Here is a 22638-nt window from a genome sequence, read left to right on the forward strand (position 1 = left end):
CTAAAATGTGCTCTAACATGGAAATTAAACATTTCCGGACACATGTCCACATAACATCTTTTCTTTATTTGTGTGTGAGGAATGTTTCCCGAAAATTTGGCCGTACCTTTTTGTAACACCCTGTATTTTATGAAATATGCTATCGGATGATGTAGTACATTTTAGCTGTCGGCACCACCTCTTTCTCGTTGAATCTATGTCCTGGCAATGATACAAATAAATGATTCGCTACTGATTGAAGTTTTATGAGGTTCATTAAACTGCATGAGTTGTCTGAAGACCATTGCTACATGCCATTTTTCAATTCGGACGACGCAAAATTTAAATGACAAAATATAGACACTAGTGTCTTCCGTAGTTTTTCAAAAGTATTTGATACTGCGTTTCTCAGTATTCCCCCAGAGAAGCTAAAATATTACGGTATCGGAGATCTTGCTGGTAACTGGTTTTCATACAGTCTAACTAGAAGAATGCAGAGTGTCACATTAAGAAACGCATTAACTACTCGGCAAGGCACACAAATCCACGCTCCACAGTGCTACTCCTACTCTATCTGCTGGGCTTGACAGCATCTTCAGACAATTGTACAACAGGGATCGATAATTGGTCTGCTCTTGTTCTTGATACACATAAAAGATCTACAATAGCAAGTCCTAGAATCTGAAATAGTTCTCTTTGTTGCCTATGCATGTATTACAATCTACCCTAATGGAGAACTTTCAGTTCATGAAGATGTAAATAATGTTTCTATTAGGTTCTTCACATTACTTTTTGTCTACTAACGGACTGCCATTGATCTTAAAAATCCCTAGACGCAATTCTGTGCTGCACAAGGCCTGACGAGACAGTTATAAATAACATACGAGGGAAAATCAATAAATGAAAGAATAATAAAAATGCTTGCGCATTTATATTAATAAGAATCTGAAACGGAAGACTTACGTTACAAGAAATGTCCACGCACTGCGATTTTTAAGCTAACGATCAGAACAAACTTTATGGATAAAAATAACAAAAACCTGACTCCAGTCTCTAAGATATTCTGTCATCATATTCTGGAACAGCTTTTCATTGAGGAAAAATGTGTTTGTTGAACGGAAGAGCGTATATGGATAACATGTCGCGTCAATTCTAGAATCTCTCGTAGAAGACTTTTTAAACAACTGAACATGTTGATAACGGCGTCCGCGATGAAGTTTGTTGCCCACAATCAACCACGTTTCGAAAATATCAGTAACGGCCTTATAGATGAGTTTCTGTCCACCACTTAGCCTCAGTGGGCCACAGAATGGAGTGAGGTATTCTTTGATCACTTATCCAGTAATGTGAAAAATCTAATAGATAATGAAATCAGATTGAAATATAAATTGAAATCATATCACTGAGGAACTGCAGGATAATTGGAAAGTAATACAGCTGCATATCTCAATTATGATTCGTGGAACATGCAAGTACGTAACAAACCTAACTTCACATGCTCCGATCATCATCCTCTTCGTCCCCGGAAACAAAATTCAGTACAATAGACATCATTATATCCGAAATACATGGAAACTCCATGTTTTCAAAGGCCTTTGATTGAGGAAACGGATGGAAGTTCCGCTATATAGGGAGAAAAGGAAACGCACAATGAGCAGGAAAATTCTGAACTCCGAATATGTGGTGACTATCACCACATAATATATCATTAAGGTGTGGGTGGGCAATAATCACCCAGTACGGATGCACACCAAGGTTGAACTCTTACGGTAATGGGCGGAATGCCGCGAGTATTGAGGATAATGAACAAGGTGCATCACATTAGTAACTGTGGATAAGCTGATAATCTGGGACTGACCGGAGGCGTGCTAGGGTAATTGCTATGACCACTGTGTCCGGATGGCTTAGTGGTTAGTTAGCCTATGGCTGTGCAGCGGTGCAGATGTGCACAGCGCTTCGAGCCGCGCTCCTATAGCGAGTGTTTACCTGCGCGCGCGGTTGGTAGTAGTGTTATTTAGATCGTATCGAAACGCGACGGCTCTTTCGTACGGACATGCGACGATCAAGCTTACGTTCAGCTTACACTCGATCTAAGCTCATGAAATCAAACTTTTTTGCGTGACGTGATGAACTTATAACCACAAAGGACTTCATCTGTCCATTGTCTCGAGCACAGCTTACCTCGAGCTCATAGACGAAGCGGCATGTGATAGGCTACTACCCAGACCCGCGAGTGGATTCCGCTTTTGCCCTTTGTGGCTGTTGGTCGCGCTGGTCTTGGAGATTTAACGGTGCGCGTTTTCGTGTCCCTGCCGCTCTGGTAATAGGCACTTTACGGCCGTATGGCACAGTTCGTAGCCTTGTGGAGGATTTCTTGTACAGGCACCTTCTAAAGAACAGATACTGACGCCGCAGATGACGTCCCTCCCTCTCGCATAAGTGCAGCCGTTGAGGAATGATATGGGTGTCGACCGAGACCAGCCCTCATCTCAAATGACCGTAAGTTCTAGTTGCGATCCTGTACTTCAGCAGTCACATTTGATCCAGCAGCATCTCCGTCCTGTCACCCACGAAACATATGTGGGTCAGCAACAAGTGACGGTACAGTCGATCCGCTCTCTCGATGCGGAAGTGTGAGTTAAAGAGGGTAATACGACCCTCAACCCACGCGTGATGCAGGAGACGCGCCAACGCAAACAGAAATCTCCGAAACTGTGTAAGAAGGGCGGTCGTCCACAGAAGAGTGTCTGCACGAGGGAGATGAGCAGTCGGAGGACGTGGATGAACACAACATCACTACCAGCTGGATTAGATGCAGCCCCTTGCGTCACGCAGCTGTCAGAGCACCAAACGCATGGCAACGAGATCGAGGCTATAACGCAGCAGGATTATCTCAGGAGTGTGGAAACTGGTGCACGTAGACCAACGGAATCCGCCCCACAATATTCACTGGGAGACTGGGCTAATGACATGGAACTCAACCATGTGGTACAGGAAAAAGATGATCAACCAATGGCCCGATACTGCGTCGGACGGGCATCGCATACAAGGTGACCTTTAACTTGCGTGTTGGCCGCTCCAGTGACGAGACGTAGATCATTCGGTGGTTACGGCGATGCCGTGACCATTCCCAGCCCACCTAATTCATTTTCATGTCACACGTATACCGCACAAGTACTGTTAACATCAACGACAGTCGCAGCATGGTAAAGATACAAATCTTAAGGTATGTGCTACAGGCGGCCGACTCGTAGATTTGCTCCAAGAGGTGCGACCTGACGTAAGATTAGACTTTACGGTTTCCGCTCTTATACACACATCAAAAAAAGTTTTGCGTCACACATGTTCCCAGAACTCCTGAAGATAGACGGTGACTGTGAATATTGTATCACAGACACAGGCCCGTTTACTGTTCAGAGATGTCACTAAACCCTCCCAAAAATGTCAACAACCATGTACGAGCAGCGCCTAAAGACGGAGGGGTCCGACGGCCGATCAGTTCCAGTTATTCCACCGGGAAGGAGGTACACGGCTGTTGTTCTCTGTAGTTCAACCCTGCCTAGACGGTCACTACCGCGGTTGGATCGCGTCCACATTGTTACTTTGCGCCAGAAAGGGCTCTCAACAAGGGAAGTGTCCAGGCGTCTAGAAGTGAACCAAAGCGATGTTGTTCGGACATTGAGGAGATACAGAGAGACAGGAACTGTCGGTGACATGCCTCGCTCAGGCCGCCCAACGGCTACTACTGCAGTGGGCGACCGCTACCTCCGGATTATGGCTAAGAGGAACCCTGACAGCAACGCTACCATGACGAGTAATGCTATTCGTGCAACCACAGGACGTCGTGTTACCACTGAAACTGTGCGCAATAGGCTGCATGATGTGCAAATTCAGTCCCGACGTCCATGGCGAGGTCCATCTTTGCAGCCACGACGCCATGCAGCACGGCACAAATGGGCCCAACAACATGCCGAATGGACTGCTCAGGATTGGCATCACGTTCTTTTCACCGATGAGTGTCGTATATTCCTTCAAGCAAACAATCGCCGGAGACGTGTTTGAAGGCAACACGGTCAGGGTGAGCGTCTTAGACAAACAGTCCAGCGAACGCAGCGAGGTGGGGGTTCCCTGCTGTTTTGGGGTGGCATTATATGGGGCCGTCGTACGCCGCTGGTGGTCATGGAAGGCACCGTAACGGCTGTACGATTCTCCGACCGATAGTGCAACCATATCGGCAGTATATTGGCGAGGCATTTGTCTTCATGGACGACAATTCGTGCCCCCATCGTGCGCATGTTGTGAATGACTTCCTTCAGGATAACGTCATTGCTCGACTAGAGTGGCCAGCATGTTCTCCAGACATGAACCCTATCGAACATGCCTGGGATAGATTGCAAAGGGCTGTTTATGGACGAGGCGATCCACCAACCACTCTGAGGGATCTATGCCGAATCGCCGTTGAGGAGTGGGACAATCTGGACCAACAGTGCGTTGATGAACTTGTGGATACCATGCCATGACGAATAGAGGCATGCATCAATGCAAGAGGGCGTGCTATTGGGTATTAGAGGTACCAGTGTGTAAAGCAATCTGCTCTACCACCTCTGAAGGTTCCGCTGTATGGTGGTACAAGATGCAACGTGTGGTTTTCATGAGCAATAAAAAGGGCGGAAATAATGTTTATGTTGATCTCTATTCCAATTTTCTGTAAAGGTCCCGGAGCTCTCCGAACCCAGGTGAGGCAAAACTTTTTTTGATGTGTGTAGTTTACCGGCTGGCGACGGCAGTCGTGGCATGGCCGTTCTGTCAAAGGATGGGATTGAGGCGTCGGACGTGACTTACCTTCCGCCTGTGCGTGGTGTCACTCTGACGGTCGGTGCAGTCCGTTTAGTGAACGCTTATGCGCCATCAGGCTCGTCGAATGCCGGGAAAAGCCGTTTTCCAATCTGCGGAGGTGGCTTCATTGTTTCAAGGAAATGCCGAACATTACACACTGGACAGCGATTTCAGCTGTTTTCTGCAGCCCGAGGACCAATACTTGCACTTTGTCCTCTGCCAAGTACTTCGAGCACTGGTGCGGGACTTCGCATGGCAAGACACATGGACCCTACAACAAACGACAATCACAGGTACATGTACCTTACTAACCTCATGGACAGCCACTTAAATAGGGTGTACGTGTCCCAAGAGCACTGTGAGGTGACAATGGGCGCTAAGATATGCCCAACGCCTTTTACTAATCACCAAACTTATATTTGCGCCGTTGCTTTGCCTCGGAAATGGACAAGACTTAGTAGAGGACCGTGGAAACTGAATGTTTTCCACCTCTGTAATTAAGCCTGTCGCAGTGAGACTCAGGATACTTTGAGGCCATGCGAACGGCGGCACGATCTTACAATTCTACATTGGTGTGTGAGCCGTGGCGACTGGCGCTAGTTATGTTCAACTTGCGTCGCTGATATCGACACTCGTCTGGTCTTGTATCTTAAACTGTACCGCCTTTGGTTTCACGGCTTGGCATGTGGCCGAGTGCTCTCTCCGGTCGGCGTTCAACGAGGCAACATGTTTCGAAGGCAGGCCGTCGTCTCTATCCGCTGTTCCTGAGCCTCGCCGTCCTTACCGCTTTGCCGTGGACCGAGTGGATGGCGCTGATTAGTTGCAAAAACAGACATAATGTCTTATGGGACAACAGCAATCAGTGATTTTATAATATTACTTAAAAACCGTCTTGATTGCAATTTTTTTTTATTCATATGACCTGTTTCTGTTCATTCAGAACCATCTTCAGATCTGTAAAAATAATGATACTAATTTACTATTTCACGGAAGCAAATCTTTTTCATCCTAGTTGGCACGTTCGCGTGCGTAACGGTGGCGGGTCCGTCATCTCATGCTGGACATCATCTCATCGCGTAACTGGAAGCATTAAGTTACGTATGATTCGTATTCTGCTGTTAATCTGTGAAGATTTGTGAAACTTATGGTGACATGTTGTACGGAACTTAAGAAGTCTAAGGTTCCGAAGTGGTGTTTCCGCGGAGCGGAGTCTAATTCGAGATTTACTGTTTGTTTCAAAGGTTCCTTTCAGTGTTAATTTGATGTAGTATGATAATTAGTGTGCTCTTTGCCCAGTTTTGGTTTTAGACTTTATTTGACATGAAGGGTAAAGCTTTTGTTTAGTCAGTTCCATTGTGACCACTGATAAGCTTTTAAAGGCCTTTTGTAGGATTAGACATTGTCACCTGAGCCTGACCGTCTTACTCTCATGCGCTCTTTGGGTCCTACACTAATGTAGTAAAACTATTTCCTTTGTGTATATTTGGTCTGTCATTGTGTATTCTAACTTAAGTTATATTTTTTTATAGATTTCGGAAGCGCTCTTTCTGGTCTGGCCGGTTGTCAGTTTACCTTGCCGCGCAGACCCGGCCGGTGCTTCCCTGACAGTGCTGTTGGCGTCCTTCTTGACAGCAACCTCACTGTGGGTCTGTACGGAGCCTTGGCCAACTAGGCAACTGGCTTAAACATTCTATTATTGCTGTATTTCAGTTGGTGTTGTTAACCTTTCTCATGAATATGTTTACAAGACAACTTCATCTATTCGTTTTTTAAGAGCTGACCTTTTCATTTGTTGATGCAGCTAGCAATTGATTTAAATCAAAGTTTTAAGATTCTGAGTTTGTTTGCTTTTACATTTGTTAAATTCATTAACTTAACGGGTGTAAATAATTTAGAATTTTAAGTAGAAGCTTGTGCCATTTGTCAAAGCCAGTTGTATATTTTCTTAAGAGGACAAAGGTCCGAATTAAAATCTTATATCGTTATTCTGATAATGAAATTTGTTCTTTAGTTGAATATGAAATTATGTACCAACCACAAATTTGTCCATCATCAAAGATCCTTAGCTTCCTAGGAACTTTGAGTAGCTGTGGTTAGCAGTACCACAGCGCAGTGTGGTGGATTCGTTGTGTCAAATCTGTCATACGCAGGGAATTTATTGGCTATGGCAGAGATAAGTCCGGCTGACAAGGGGCGACTTCAGAGTTTACATACACGCCATTAAGGGAACTGGCAATGCAACCGCCATCACCAGACCGTCAACGGGCCGTCCAAAGCACCAAAGCCTGCTTGCTCCAACAAACTGTGGAGCAAATGGAAGATGTCAGAATCCGCGCGAGAATACAAGACGGTCTTGATAGCGAATCAGCATTGCTGTGTCACATAGTACGAGAAAGACGTCATCGTATACGCATGTTCATAGCGGCAGTGGCAATAGCGGACGGGAGGGAAGCTGTGACAAAAACATGTGTTGCCTGAGCGTTCAGCGAATGATATCGCAACTTGTATGCTAAAGTCCCAAGAAGCCATGTGGGACTGGCAGACGCGCTTCACGACATGCAAGCACCAACGCTGTGCAGATCGACGACGCGCTTCTGGCAGTCATTACCAAGGACGAAATGGATATGGCCTTCAAGAGTGGTGCATTGAAAAAACCACCGGGGGTTGATGGGCTCCTGTTGAGTTTTACCGCTTCTTCTCCGGTCTTGTGAGCGCAAGATGTATCCAAATGTAAAAAGAACTTAAGACGCCCACCATCTGAGTTCCCACCAAATTTACAGAGGGCATCATGATCTGCGTGCCTAAACCTGGAGGTGAGCACCACCCGCATGTCTATCGACCCCTGACTTTGTTAGACGCCAACTAAGCTTTTTACACGCATACTCCATGCCCGTCTGTACTCCACAGTGAAGAATGCAATACATACCGATCATGCCTCGGCAGAAAGATGTTCACATGGTGTTGAGATCGTATAGGGATGTGGTCGCACTAACGTCAGCCTGCAACCTCAGGGGTGCTCTTGTTGTGGCGGGTTTCGACCACGCATTCGAGTACGCCGATCATAGCCTTCTGCAAGCGATCACGGAAGGCATGGGCCTTCCCAGTGTGTTTGTACATGTAGTCTTGCACTCGATTCACGGAGCACATTCAAGGGCAACTGTGAATAGTTATCGATCAGAACTCATTTCTAGCGTTTCATGAGACAAGGGTGCCTCTTGTTCGCCCTTCTATTTGCAGTAGACCTCAACGCAGCCCTGCATAGTCTTCGCCGACGCTTGGAAGGGATTTGATTGCGGACCGTGACGTTCAGATGTTGCACACATGCCAACGATGTTGTATTCCTGGTCGTGTCAGGGGATGACATACAGACGGCGCTACGATGGCTTCAACAGTACGGTACGGTGACGGACAATATCTCCTATCTGTGTAAGACGAAATATATGGGTCTGGCCAGAGAGCTGACCCCAGGAACGACAGTGGCCATCACGAAAGTAGCCGCGCTTAAATATTTAGGGGCCATAAGACAATTTGGACAATCTCCATGCTCAGCTGTTGTAGGGTTTTCTTTAGTAGTTAGTTTAGTATTTACTTTGTAAGTAAAACAAATGCAAATAAACAACTAATAAACAAAAAAGAAGAAACCTTGTATCTCCCCCTTCGATCCCTGTTGCACACCCGTGAGCAGGGTAACACAGTGGCATCTGCCTAGTAAACAGAAGACGCAGGTTCGATTCCCTGCCCGGTATAAATTTTGAACTCTTCCATTGATTTAAATCAATGCCCAGTAGTAGCCAACACCTGTAATTACTTTGTGTCTTAATTATGAACTCAACACGCTTGTACTTGTTGTGTAAATTAGACATGGAGGGGGAAGAAAGGAAAGGAATGGGAAGGAACTGGGGATATCAGCTGCATCGGGACTTTATGAGGAATACCATCCAGACACAATATTTATCCCAAAAGCGCGGACTGTCCTGGCACGCTCCCCAGCCAACTCACATTCCCACCTAGAGCCACCTATCTCCAGCGCTGTCCATGTCCTCTATGCTCCCAAATTTTGTATTTCCGCTGCAGGTAGAATGTAAATGTGTTTCCGCCCTGAAGGTAGTGGATTCATTGCCCATCGAGGTAAACTGGTTATAAGAATGCGTGGTATCTGTTCTTTCGGACATGTCCTAAAGAATAGACAGTATCAACAAACCGATCTCTCGAGGGAGAAATGTGTTCTTCACCAGAGTGACTATGTTGAGAAATAAAATCCTAGACATGAAGAATGAAGATGTAGAAGTTAATAATATTTGTTTCATTAAAAAGCTTTAGGAATTTTCTCATAAGTTAGGAGAAATTACATTTCAACAGGCACTCGTATGGAAGCAGTATCGGAAACCAGCGGATACATACCTCTGTCTGGTTCAAAATGTCACGCAAGACGCTGATTGCACTTACTCCATTATCGTCTCGATTGTGATTCGCCGGTGTTCGTGCATCACGGCCTCCACTTTTCTTGCGATTCCCCTTCCTCCACAGAGATACGATCTTCCGCTTCGTTCTTTATCAATCAGACTTGTTTGTCCACAGCGGAACCGTCTGCGCCATCTAATCACTTTGTCATACATGGCGAATTGTTGCCGTACACTTGAACCTATAGATCATGGACTCTAGCGGCGTTCCGTGATACTGTGGCACGGGGGTTTCATTATGTGCGACGACTGCAATCATGTATCTGCAACCAAACAAAAAATTACACACTTAAGGACTTCACAAAGTAAGTTACGCATGTGGTCCCAGTGAAATTCTAATGGTATGTGAACCAAATACAATGTCGCGTCCAATCATACTGAAATGGTTACTTGTCCATAGAAGCTACGTGTCCTGCATATTAATGTATAACTTATTTTTTGAACACCCCACTTACATAACTATGTTTTCGAGGTGATAATTAGAACTGAATGTCTATCCCGCGTATACGCACTACCTGACGAAAATGCGAAGCACTCAGCAGACATGATCAGATGGAAGTGTGTCTTCGTAGAAGTACACACCATTGGATGATATACAAGGTGACTTTTTCCACTATGTACAAAGTCTAGGGATTGATCGATGAGACGATATGGAACAAAAAGAGTCTCTATGTCCAGAAATGCATGCTTTCCATGCTATAGACCATTTATTCAATCATACATCGTTACAGAGACTGCGGACTAATACACGCTGTACCTTGCAACCACAATTACAGTATATGTAAAAAATGGTTTCCATGTGCCTCAACGTATGCGCGTACGCATAAACATTTACAATGGACAGGCTGCATACGAACAGTGTCAAAGGCAGCATGAATACGCTGCTCCAGTGTCTTCACATCTGGAATGGGCTCTGTATATACGATACTTTTGAAATGGCCCCATAATCAGAAATCGCACAGGTTGAAATTCATTGAACGAGCAAGCCATGCAACTGGATCCCTTTGTTCTATCCCGTCCGGGGAAGACACAATTGAGATGCGTCAGGACGTTAACGGCGAAGTGGGCTGTGCACCATCATGTAGCAGCCACATAACCCTTCGAATAATCAGTGGCACTTCTTCCAGCAGGGGAGACAAAGTCACCCGTGAGAAAAGCCGATAGTTCCAGTCTGTTAGAAGACGTGGAAGTAACACTGATCCCAAAATGTGGTCGCCAATTATGCTGGCCCACACATTCCGGCTGCACCGATGCTGATGATTCGCTGACACTATACAATGGGGGTTCTGTATACTATCACACAGATGACTGTTATGAAAGTGTTACCACTCCGCGTAAGGGTGGCCTCATCTGTGAATAGGATGGATGACACAAATTCCGGAATCGTGGTTGCCTGGTGAAGAAATCAGTAACAAAACTGCTCCCGATATGAAAAGTTTGCCGCTAGTAAGACCTGAAAACGCCGTAAGTGATAAGCGTAGTAACAATTGTCATGGAGAATGTTCCACACAGTCGTCAGGCTTACCCTGTACTGGAGGGCCAAGTACTGAAACGGCGGTCGCCTTCCACAGTGTTAATCACAATTTCCTCCAGGTCTGTTGTCCGAACATTTTAGGTACGTCCTTCATGATTTTCTGCTTCCTGAAACGACTCTGAATCAGACAAATGGCGAAAAACTGTTACAAATATTGAATGTTCCTGTTGTTGTACGCGGGAATAGGTCTCTTGATACAATCTTGCTACCGCCGCCCGTTGCTATTTGCCTTTCCATAAGTGAACACCATGTCGGCTAGCTCCCGATTCGAATACGTAGCCAGTGTTATAACACTGTATCACATCCAATACAAAGTGAGTCAGCAAGAGAAGTGAATCAGACATGATATAGCGCGTATTAGACTGCAGTCTCTGTAACAAAGTATGATTGAATAAACGGTCTCTAGTATGAAAACCATGCACTTCAGGACATAATTTTATCAGACCTTTCTTGTTCCACATCCTCTCATCGATCAATCCCTGGCCGGCCGGTGAGGCCGAGCGGTTCTAGGCGCTTCAGTCTGGAACCGTGTGACCGCTACGGTCACAGGTTCGCATCCTGCCTCGGGCATGGATGTGTGTGATGTCCTTAGGTTAGTTAGGTTTAAGTAGTTCTAAGTTCTAGGGGACTGATCACCTCAGATGTTAAGTCCCATAGTGCTCGGAGCCATTTGAACCATTTGATCAATCCCTGGTGTTTGTTCACGGTGGAAAAATCACCCTGTATAAATGATTAGAATTGCAATTCTTTGTGACAGGTAGATTGACCACTAGAGTGTGTTAGTGGCACTCGTGTTTAATGTTGTTAGCAGTGAAACAAAGTTCGTTTCACCACAATCTCCATTGTTGCCAAATTTATTGATGATGGCGGCTCTTCTTGGCTTGCCCCCCCCCCCCCCACCTGCCCTCTCCCCTCCCCCTTGTGAACTACTGGGAAACAACTCAGTTTGTGCTGAGCTGCTGGAGAGGAAGACGTAAGATACTGTCTTAATTTATTCACTTTATTTATTTTTGTGGGTATTATCCTGCTGCAAGAATTTACTAAATTTTGGCGAGGAAACCGAACTGACAATTATCCTAGAGCCTTGCTGCTTGAAATTCAAATAAACACAACTGCTTAAAATTGGCGGGACGATAGAAAAACGCTCTCCTGAAGAAACAAAAAGACGGATCTCATGACACGAAATCGGCAATAAATTCAAGCAATGTATTGTTTATTTAATTAATATATTAATTAGATTGCCAGAAAACGTGTTCAATTGACAATATGTTGGTGTTGGACAGAGAGGAGTTTACTAAGTGTATTACTTGTAAGCATACAGCTGAGAACTGCGTCCCTAGCCTCCTACAGGAAGGATGGAAGGAGGTGTTAACCGATGGGCGTAGGGGGAACATCTTTCTCCAAATAATGGTGATGCAGCAGGTTGGACTGAGGATGCATTTTGCCTTGCCTCTCATAGAGACTACTACCTGTGCAGTGTGTGTGTTTTTTTATTTTTTTATGGTAGTCAATCCACAGTGCAGGGGACAATTTCATCATATTCCGCGACCACATGACCACATTTTGAATACTCACCTTGGGGTATGGGACTCGACTGAGGACCCTTGAAAAGGGTTTTGTTCCCTTTCCTATTATAAGTGTGTATATGTTAGCCCTGATGTCTGCCCTAGTTCACAACACCACTCGAAATTGGCAGCGAACTGACCTACAACCGCTGCCAGAAGAATTGCCTCCTACAGATCTGCAAGTGTATAGCTGCTGATGGACTTGTACACAGATGCATGGTAAGAAGGGACAGGACAGCAAATTATCACTGAAGTGTGGGAAGAGTACCCTCTTACCGATCTACAAGTGAAGTAGGTGCTCAGGAACTTGGTCACACACACACACGGACACACACACACACACACACACACACACACACACACATACACACACACTCACACGTATCACTTAAGTGTGGGCTGGCTAATACACTGGCGGAAAGTGCTTCACTGCTCTAATTATACATCGAAATTGACGTGAAAAAACCACAACTCGTTAACAGTGGATCATAATGCAATACATGCACCGGGAATTTAGAAAAATCATTCTCATAACACAACTACAACAAAAACCGACCACAAAAGATATCGCCCAGAGGGAGTGGCAGCAGCAACACGTGTATTCACTTCGATATTGACTAAGAAGCTTAGAACCAGTCTTACCTCCCCTTCTACGTCCACTCTTCCGTCCCTCACCTCCCCCATAGGTAGGGATACTGATTTTCCAGGCCTGTTATAACTTGTTGCTAATGCTAGACAAAGAGATCCATCTGCTGGCAGTGATACACTGTCTCCGGTCTGGAGAAGTAAGTCACAGATGGACAAAAGACTCATGAACAGGACGCTTCCTGCAAACTGTAACACGTATTTCTCATACAGACACGTATTTCTCTCGTAAGGACAGAACAGTAACAAAATAACTGGATATTTGTCACGGATTGAGAACTGAACGGTCAACAGACATGTGCTTTCAAGCTTTCTGGATATGCCAGCACTGACTGAAAGTCGTCCTCGTCGATGTAAAATCAGTCACATTTAGGGAAAACACTGAAATAATACATCCCGTGTAAATGAGATACACAAGTATGGCAATATTAGTCATCTCACTGTACACCAATCCGCCTGCTCTGCCCCACCCACCGGTGGAGACAAGTGCCAGCACTCGCTAGCCTCTGCCACTGTAGGTGGTTTAACCCCTCAATATCGCGTTTATTCTTCTTCTTCAGGTGAACTGTCCAACGGCTGTGAGGCAGAGGTTTCAGATGCTCCACTGTAAATATGGTTCAAATGGCTCTCAGCACTATGGGACTCAACTGCTGTGGTCATCAGTCCCCTAGAACTTAGAACTACACTCCTGGAAATGGAAAAAAGAACACATTGACACCGGTGTGTCAGACCCACTATACTTGCTCCGGACACTGCGAGAGGGCTGTACAAGCAATGATCACACGCACGGCACAGCGGACACACCAGGAACCGCGGTGTTGGCCGTCGAATGGCGCTAGCTGCGCAGCATTTGTGCACCGCCGCCGTCAGTGTCAGCCAGTTTGCCGTGGCATATGGAGCTCCATCGCAGTCTTTAACACTGGTAGCATGCCGCGACAGCGTGGACGTGAACAGTATGTGCAGTTGACGGACTTTGAGCGAGGGCGTATAGTGGGCATGCGGGAGGCCGGGTGGACGTACCGCCGAATTGCTCAACACGTGGGGCGTGAGGTCTCCACGGTACATCGATGTTGTCGCCAGTGGTCGGCGGAAGGTGCACGTGCCCGTCGACCTGGGACCGGACCGCAGCGACGCACGGATGCACGCCAAGACCGTAGGATTCTACGCAGTGCCGTAGGGGACCGCACCGCCACTTCCCAGCAATTTAGGGACACTGTTGCTCCTGGGGTATCGGCGAGGACCATTCGCAACCGTCTCCATGAAGCTGGGCTATGGTCCCGCACACCGTTATGCCGTCTTCCGCTCACGCCCCAACATCGTGCAGCCCGCCTCCAGTGGTGTCGCGACAGGCGTGAATGGAGGGACGAATGGAGACGTGTCGTCTGCAGCGATGAGAGTCGCTTCTGCCTTGGTGCCAATGATGGTCGTATGCGTGTTTGGCGCCGTGCAGGTGAGCGCCACAATCAGGACTGCATACGACCGAGGCACACAGGGTCAACACCCGGCATCATGGTGTGGGGAGCGATCTCCTACACTGGCCGTACACCTCTGGTGATCGTCGAGGGGACACTGAATAGTGCACGGTACATCCAAACCATCATCGAATCCATCGTTCTACCATTCCTAGACCGGCAAGGGAACTTGCTGTTCCAACAGGACAATGCACGTCCGCATGTATCCCGTGCCACCCAACGTGCTCTAGAAGGTGTAAGTCAACTACCCTGTCCAGCAAGATCTTCGGATATGTCCCCCATTGAGCATGTTTGGGACTGGATGAAGCGTCGTCTCACGCGGACTGCACGTCCAGCACGAACGCTGGTCCAACTGAGGCGCCAGGTGGAAATGGCATGGCAAGCCGTTCCACAGGACTACATCCAACATCTCTACGATCGTCTCCATGGGAGAATAGCAGCCTGCATTGCTGCGAAAGGTGGATATACACTGTACTAATGCCGACATTGTGCATGCTCTGTTGCCTGTGTCTATGTGCCTGTGGTTCTGTCAGTGTGATCATGTGATGTATCTGACCCCAGGAATGTGTCAATAAAGTTTCCCCTTCCTGGGACAATGAATTCACGGTGTTCTTATTTCAATTTCCAGGAGTGTACTTAAACCTACCTAACGTAAGGACATCACACACATCCATGCCCGGGCTGGATTCGAACCTGCGACCGAAGCAGTCGCACGGTTCTGCTCCACTGTACCAAATAACAACTTTGTGTGTGTGTGTGTGTGTGTGTGTGTGTGTGTGTGTGTGCGTGCGTGCGTGCGTGCGTTCTTATATACCATGGGAGGATCAGATTCGTGCTCTACAGACGGCAGAGGTGTAGGCCATGGAGGAATTTTACACAGGTAACTTGCTATTCCTGGACTAAAACACCGTGTGTCTGCCTACAGTGTTGCCGTTCTTAGCAGCACAGCTGCTCTAATGTCAGCTCATTTACTTAAAAAATAGTGACTGAATAAACAGAAACAGTCATTTGCTGCATGAGGTATTACCATCATGTCTTCTCCAGGTGTGATTCTTATGCTTGCTACAATCAATATTGTAATGACATACCTCATCTCACATCATGTAAGGGATGCAGTCTTAAAACACAGTGCCAATAGTGGATATAATCTAAAAGCTATGAAATCACCAGATAAATAAGTGTATACTCACTCTCCAGGCAGTGAACATTGTACCGACAGACCTCACCTCACACGCTTTTAAAACTAATACTGTGATGACAGTAGTGCAAACAGTGGACGTACTACTAAAATCAATGGAATTTCGAGCTAAATAAGTGCAAACTGACAGTCGTGGTATGAACTTATGCTTGATGCAAACTATGTTGAAATGAGAGTATTGAATCTTGCATAGAATATACTACAAAACAGACGCTGAACACCATCCAGCAGCCCTTAAAGATACATTCAGCTAGCAAGTTCCACACACTATGGTGAGTGGAGGACTACGCCAATAACGTAATGCTGATGGCGTTAAACAGCCGCGTCCGGCCATCCTGATTTAGGTTTTCCGTGATTTCCCTAAATCGCTTCAGGCAAATGCCGGGATGGTTCCTTAGAAAGGGCACGGCCGATTTCCTTCCCCATCCTTCCCTAATCCGAGCTTGTGCTCCGTCTCTAATGACCTCGTTCTCGACGGGACGTAAAACAGTAATCTCCTCATCCTCCATTAAACAGCAACACAATAACAAATATTGAGCGAACATTCCAGGATAGATAGTAATTTTTTTCTTGTGAGTGGTAGCAGTGTATAAGGGGCGTTCAAAAAGAAACGAGCCGGGGTCTGGAATGCGTTAACCGGTGACAGGAGGGTAATATCGTGGCGTTGTAACGAGATGTGGTTCCGACTAGAGCGTGGAAGCTCACAGCCCGTCGCTAAAGGGCACACGCGCACGTCACGTGACTATACAGAGCTAGCAGCAGCATGCATCAATCGTCCAACGCTGCCAGTCGTATTGCAAACAGTAACATTGAGGTGTCAGACGAAGAGCAAAGAGGTGTTGTTCGTTTTCTGACAGCGGAATAAGGAGGAGGAACGGACATTCATCGACGAATGTCGCAAGTGGACCGCGAACACTGCATGTCCCTTGCAAGGGTCAAGGCATGGCGCAAGCGCTTCATGGAAGGACGGGTGTTGTTAGCTGATGATTCACCGTCTGGAGCACCACACTACATTACCGATGACATGGTTCAGCTGGTGTATGCACTCATTACCCAGGACTGCCGAGTGACAGTGAAAGCCATAGCCGCCGTGGTCGGATTGAGCGTTGGAAGTGTTAACAATGATTTTTATCGTTTCTTCCTCAGTTTTACGTATTTTACATAAATTTTCGCAATTTTACCTGAATTTCCGCAATTTTAACACATTTTACGCAATTAATGGAGTTCGAAACATCTGCTCACGATGATCTGTCATATCAACAAAACGTCTCATCGTAGCGATCTCGTGATGCTCTGAGCCAGTGATATTGCAGCATGGTTCTCAATTTCTGTATCATTGCTAAACCACCCCCTCCATTATTTTGCGTGTAATATATACACGCTGACATGACGCAAACACTGTTTCATAGTGTGGGAAAAAGCCATCAGCAGAGAGGAGGTACGAAAACACGTTCCTTAGCCGAAACGCTTTATCAATTGGTAAGATTTTATTACGATTGACCATCACCCCTTGTGTGGATTGGAGTCACAAAGTATTGTCACATTTGTCGGATAAAGTCGGAGACAAAGATCTCACCAACACCTTTGATCATTATCACCCTAACAACGAATCGTATCCATAACAGCACTCTGTACTCTATTTCGAAACTAGCTGCCCCGTCCTTCAACTTATCGGCTAATGGTCCTGAGCAAAGCTCTAGATGATAGCTCTCTATGTATCGTGTAACTATTCCTCTGTTTTTAACCAACCCTCCTTGCTACACTGTCTCTTATTTAATTTGGAACTCACAGAAGCAGCAAGGCAATATACCCGCAACATTCGACGCCTTGTGAAGGAACAGAACGAGCTGGTTTCCATATAATCAATACACTTTTATATTTTGCTTTTGGAAAGAGCGTATCACATAATGAGGTATTCACTATGCAGCGGAGTGTGCGCTGATATGTAATTTCCTGGTAGATTAAAAATTTGCGCCGGACCGAGACTCGAACTCGGGACCTTTGCCTTTGGCGGGCAAGTGCTCTACCAACTTTTTTTGTGTCACAGCCGGGACTTTAATGCAGGTCTCCTGCTTACTTTTTTTATTGAACAAACTAACAGTACATATAGATGTTTCATGTGAAATTCTAATATCACTTATAATCTCACATAGACAAATCTAGCTCAGTTTAATTTTTGGGGCACATGTTTAGCTTTGTACTCTAAAAATGCATCAGGGAGAACTCGGTTCTCTGTAGATACCATATAGTTTAGAATTATTATTCCTTGTTTTCCTTTGTGTACATATTTTATATCTATTATGTTTTATTTTATATTTAATTAATTATATTAGTTTCTATTAATTATTTTGCATATAAACGTCACTCACTGTATTAAAGAGTGTACCAACACACAGAGCAACAGCAAGGGCAGAAACATTAGAAAAGGTCCGCCTCCACGTGGCAGGGACGGTAACGGAATGGAGGCTTGTCAAGCTAACATAACTTGCAAGCAGCCATTACGGCTAAGAGACCTAACACTGCCTGGCTTGTCACTTGTTTTAAGTAGCACACGGCCCTCCTTAGTAATCCAGGTGGTGGGCTACTCTCTAGTGTTTAAATGAAAAAAAAGAAAAAAGTACATATACAATGCCACAGTTCTTCAAGGTACAATTTCAACAACTACAAATGATTGTTAGTTTGACAAAAACATTAAATACAATAAAATATAAGATATTCTGTCTTCTCCCTTTTCTTTTTTTCAATGCATGATAACGTGGATAAGGGTGTTGCATCATATGACGGGTAGGCATGGCACTCCCCAACTTTGAGGGGAGATAACCGTCAAAAGTTTGTTAGTAAGATGATTTTCGAGTGAGGGTGCTATGCGCGGTCATAACTTTGTACAAAAAGTCGAGGATTGTATGTGGACCACTCTGAAAGAGGTATTCTAAAGCCTGTCCTCGAAACCAGATGAGAGTATGGTGCTTAGCAAGAGGGTAGTGAAATGTCTGGTGCATCAAGAAGAAATCCCAAACGTTTCTTTTTAGAGGGCGCGTAAGACGGTGCTCGTCGGTGTATTCGAGCTGACAGTCAGGGCAGAGTGGGGAGGTGGCCAGTCCTATGCAATAAAGTTGACTATTAGTCGGAAATTTACCATGGACTAAAACATACCAGAGTGCAGACACAGACGACGATAAAAAGGGTGCATTTACACCCCCCCCCCCCCCCCCCCCCCCAAACCATTCGCCATTTAATGTCAGGGTCCTGTAGCACCATGGGGTCGCAAGGATTGGACAGCATAAGCAGACGATAATAGTCTTTTGTATGGGGAGGACGGGTGACTGGAAGATTGGCCCGGAGGTAGCTGAGTTCTAGGAAACAACTGGCGACATGGTACAATAATGGAGAAATAGGTGCCACATTGATCGGTGGATCGAGAGAAGCTGGTCGGAGGATATCTAAGAGACTGCATGTTAAGGACGGGACTGGCCCTCGTCAGTGCCGCAACATAGTATGGACAAAGAGTGCAGAAGATCGTGCAGACGTTGACGAGTCCGAGGCCACCTTTGCAGGAGGCAGTGTTAGAGTGTTGTAGGGGACTTAGAAAAGTGCCCCTGCTGGCACAAAATATCCAAAGGCTGATTGGATGCGGCGGCCAGGGAGTAACGGCACTGGGAGGATCTGGGTGACGTGTACCAGTTTAGGGGCTACATACATGTTGACATAGGACACACGTTGGAGTAGGTTTAAGTTACGGTGCACTTGACCGCGGACATGGTGCCGAATCGGCTGCAAAAGCCGCAGGTAAGCGAGGGCCACTGTGCGGTGTGTGGAGCTCGTAAATTCGATTCCCAAGTAACGAAGGGTGGTACTGACTGGGAACGGGGTCGGCACCATAACCGGGAGGCTTCGCCCAATGTGCATCATAGTCGATTTGCGGACATTAAGAGTGCTACCCGAAATACGTCCATACTGGTGGATCCATTGGATGGCTTTACTGAGTTCCGTGGAGGAGCAGGTGAGAAAGAGGAGGTCGTCCGCATAAGCCCTACAGTGAAAAGTGTAGTCACGTAAAGAGAGACTCTGCAGTCTAGAGGTAAGACGAATGATGATGGGTTCAAGTGCAATGGCACATAGTAAAGTAGACATAGGGCATCCTTGACGCACAGAGCGGCGTATAGGAATCGGCCCTACAAGCCTCCCATCGACTTGTACCATCGAGACCGCGGGAAGTAGTAACCGGCGAATGGCATCGACGAAGAGTAAAGGGTTCCCCATACGTATCGCCACCATGAGGAGGAATGGGTGACGAACGCAATCAAAGGCACTTGTGAAATCGATGGAGATCAGTGCTGCACGAAGGCGACAAACTGCCGCCAGCTGGATGAGGTCACAGCATCCTCCTAGAGCTGTTTGTAGGGTGGCCCCACAACCACGTGCAGTCTGCTCCGGTGAAAGGACCGTAGCTAAGACGGTCCGTATGCGCGCTGCTAAGAGGCGTGCATAGATTTTATAGTCTGTATGCATTAATGTGAGGGGGCGATATGCAGAGACATGAGACCCTCCTTTCGGTTTGGGAACGGGTTGAAGAATGTCAGTGACGAATTCAGGTGAAATTCGGAAGGACGGAGTAAAGAGTTCCTGAATCATTTCCGTCCAGCGAGGAAGCATTAACGTGGAGAACGCCCGGTAAAACTCCACGGGGAGACCATCTGGTCTTGGTGATTTGTCCTTGGGCCCCTTGTTGATCGCATCTACCACCTCTTCTGCGCTGATTGCAGACATCATGGAAGTTGATTCCTCTACGGTGAAGGTCCGATCACGGGAAGGATAGAGATCATCATGAATTGGCGTTGTCATTGGTTCGTCGTCATAAAATTGGTGATAATGTTCAGCAAAGGCAGACACCACTGCTGCCTGTGTTGTGTGGTGAACGCCGTCGGAGGTCGTGATGCTGGGGACGACGATGGTGGGATGCAGCATTGATTGTGGATGGCGTTTCGTCGTGGAGGAGGCCCTGTCGTCGGGAACGCACCGCGATACAATACAGTCGCGCACGATGAAGAGAGAGAAGACGAGCTTTAGTACGCTGTCGTTCCCTATGGGTTTCAGGTGATGGAGGGAGCGCATCGAGCTCACAGAGGAAGGCGTAGTGAAAATTTTTGGTGTCTAGATGCCATGCTGCTGCTGCTTCCTTACCACATTGCATGAAGACCTTTCTGATAGCAGGTTTGGCACATTTGAGCCACCAATGGAACGTGGATGTGTTCTGCGGGAGGCGTCTTTCGCAACCGATCTGTTCATTGTGCGTGGCGACCTCCATGGTGGTCCCGTCTTGCGAAACGTCTTGTTGATCGTGAAAGCTGTCCGCCGACCTCTGCGTGGAAATGTCAGCTGGTTGGGTGTTGTCGTCTTCGTCGTCTTGGGTGGCGACGCTTTTAGAGCCCGTGGGTGAACGGCGGCGGCGTTTGCGTCTACGTGGCGAGTGTTGTTTGCGCACGTGTTCCTCAGTGTCGGACGACGGCAAGGTTCGAAGGCGTCGGTGGATGCAATGAAATTGTCAAACAGGTGTTGTGAAGAAGTACTGGTCTCCTCAGAGTCCGGTGCGGGAGCCTGTTCGGTGGCAAGGTTGTCAGGTGCGACGTCTGCACCGTACGTAGATGAATGGGACGGTGGGACGTGCCGATCAGAGGGACCTGACGACGGGCTGGACGAAACTGTAGACGTGACAAGAGGCGCACGTAAGTGACCGGTAGAGCAGTCATCATGGGTGTGACGGAAGCTTCCGACAACGGGAGCTGGGAGCTGCGTGACACGTCGTTGAATGAATTCAGACCGTAGATGACCGTCTTTCCCGCAACCGGAACAGACGCGAGGTTGGGTGTCGTACATTTTAATGGCACGGCAGCCTCCGAAACGTAGACAGGAAGGCACGTGTTTCTGCACCTCGATGCGGACATGTCTGATACCGTTTAAAACGGGATAGGTTTGAAAGAGTACCCATCGTTCGGCGACATAGGGACAGAGCGCCGCGATGACGACATCTGTAGGTAGTTCGAACGGCAGTTTGAAGATCCTTATCGTTCGTGTGCCGAGACCTGCGTGATCGACGGAATTACAGAAACGCAGTCCACGTTTTGCCTCGTGCCTCCTTGTCGCACGCCGCATCTTTGATCAAATAGCTCTGAGCACTATGGGACTTAACTTCAGAGGTCATCAGTCCCCTAGAACTTAGAACTTCTTAAACCTAACCAACCTAAGGACATCACACACATCCATGCCCGAGGCAGGATTCGAACCTGCGACCGTTCCAGACTGTAGCGCCTAGAACAGCTCGGCCACTCCGGCCGTCCATCGTAGATCATTTTCACGTATACGGTACTGCTAACTATGGACAGGTGGATACCAATTAGATCCGAAGGTGGTATTTTAACTTAGTCGCGAATAATTGTTCTACCTCCAGTCCCTTGGGTCGGGCGAAGTCTGGACACAAGTTGAAACGTAATGGCTTCTTCCGACAGTTGTACGCCATGGTGGTCTAGAAGGAAAACGGCACTTACAGCGGCCGAAGTAAACACAAACACACTGTGCGCGCCTCGCCTGCAGCGCTCTGGCGCGTGACCGCCTCGCAGCACTGCCGGCGCCAGACTGTCCAACTGAGCTACCCAAGCACGACTCAGGACCCGCCCGCACAGCTTCAATTCTTGCAGTACCTCGTCTCCTACCTTCCAAACTTCACAGAAGCTCTTCTGCGAAACTTGCAGAGCTAGCACTCCTGGCAGAAGGTATATTGCGGAGACATGGCTTAGCCACAGCTTGTTTCCAGAATGAGATTTTCACTCTGCAGCGGAGTGTGCGCTGATATGAAACGTCCTGGCAGATTAAAACTGTGCGCTGGACCGAGACTCGATCCAGCGCACAGTTTTAATCTGCCAGGAAGTTTCGGCGTATCACATGTTCCAAACTT

The sequence above is a fragment of the Schistocerca gregaria genome, chromosome X (assembly GCF_023897955.1).
Source record: "Schistocerca gregaria isolate iqSchGreg1 chromosome X, iqSchGreg1.2, whole genome shotgun sequence".
NCBI lineage: Eukaryota > Metazoa > Arthropoda > Insecta > Orthoptera > Acrididae > Schistocerca > Schistocerca gregaria.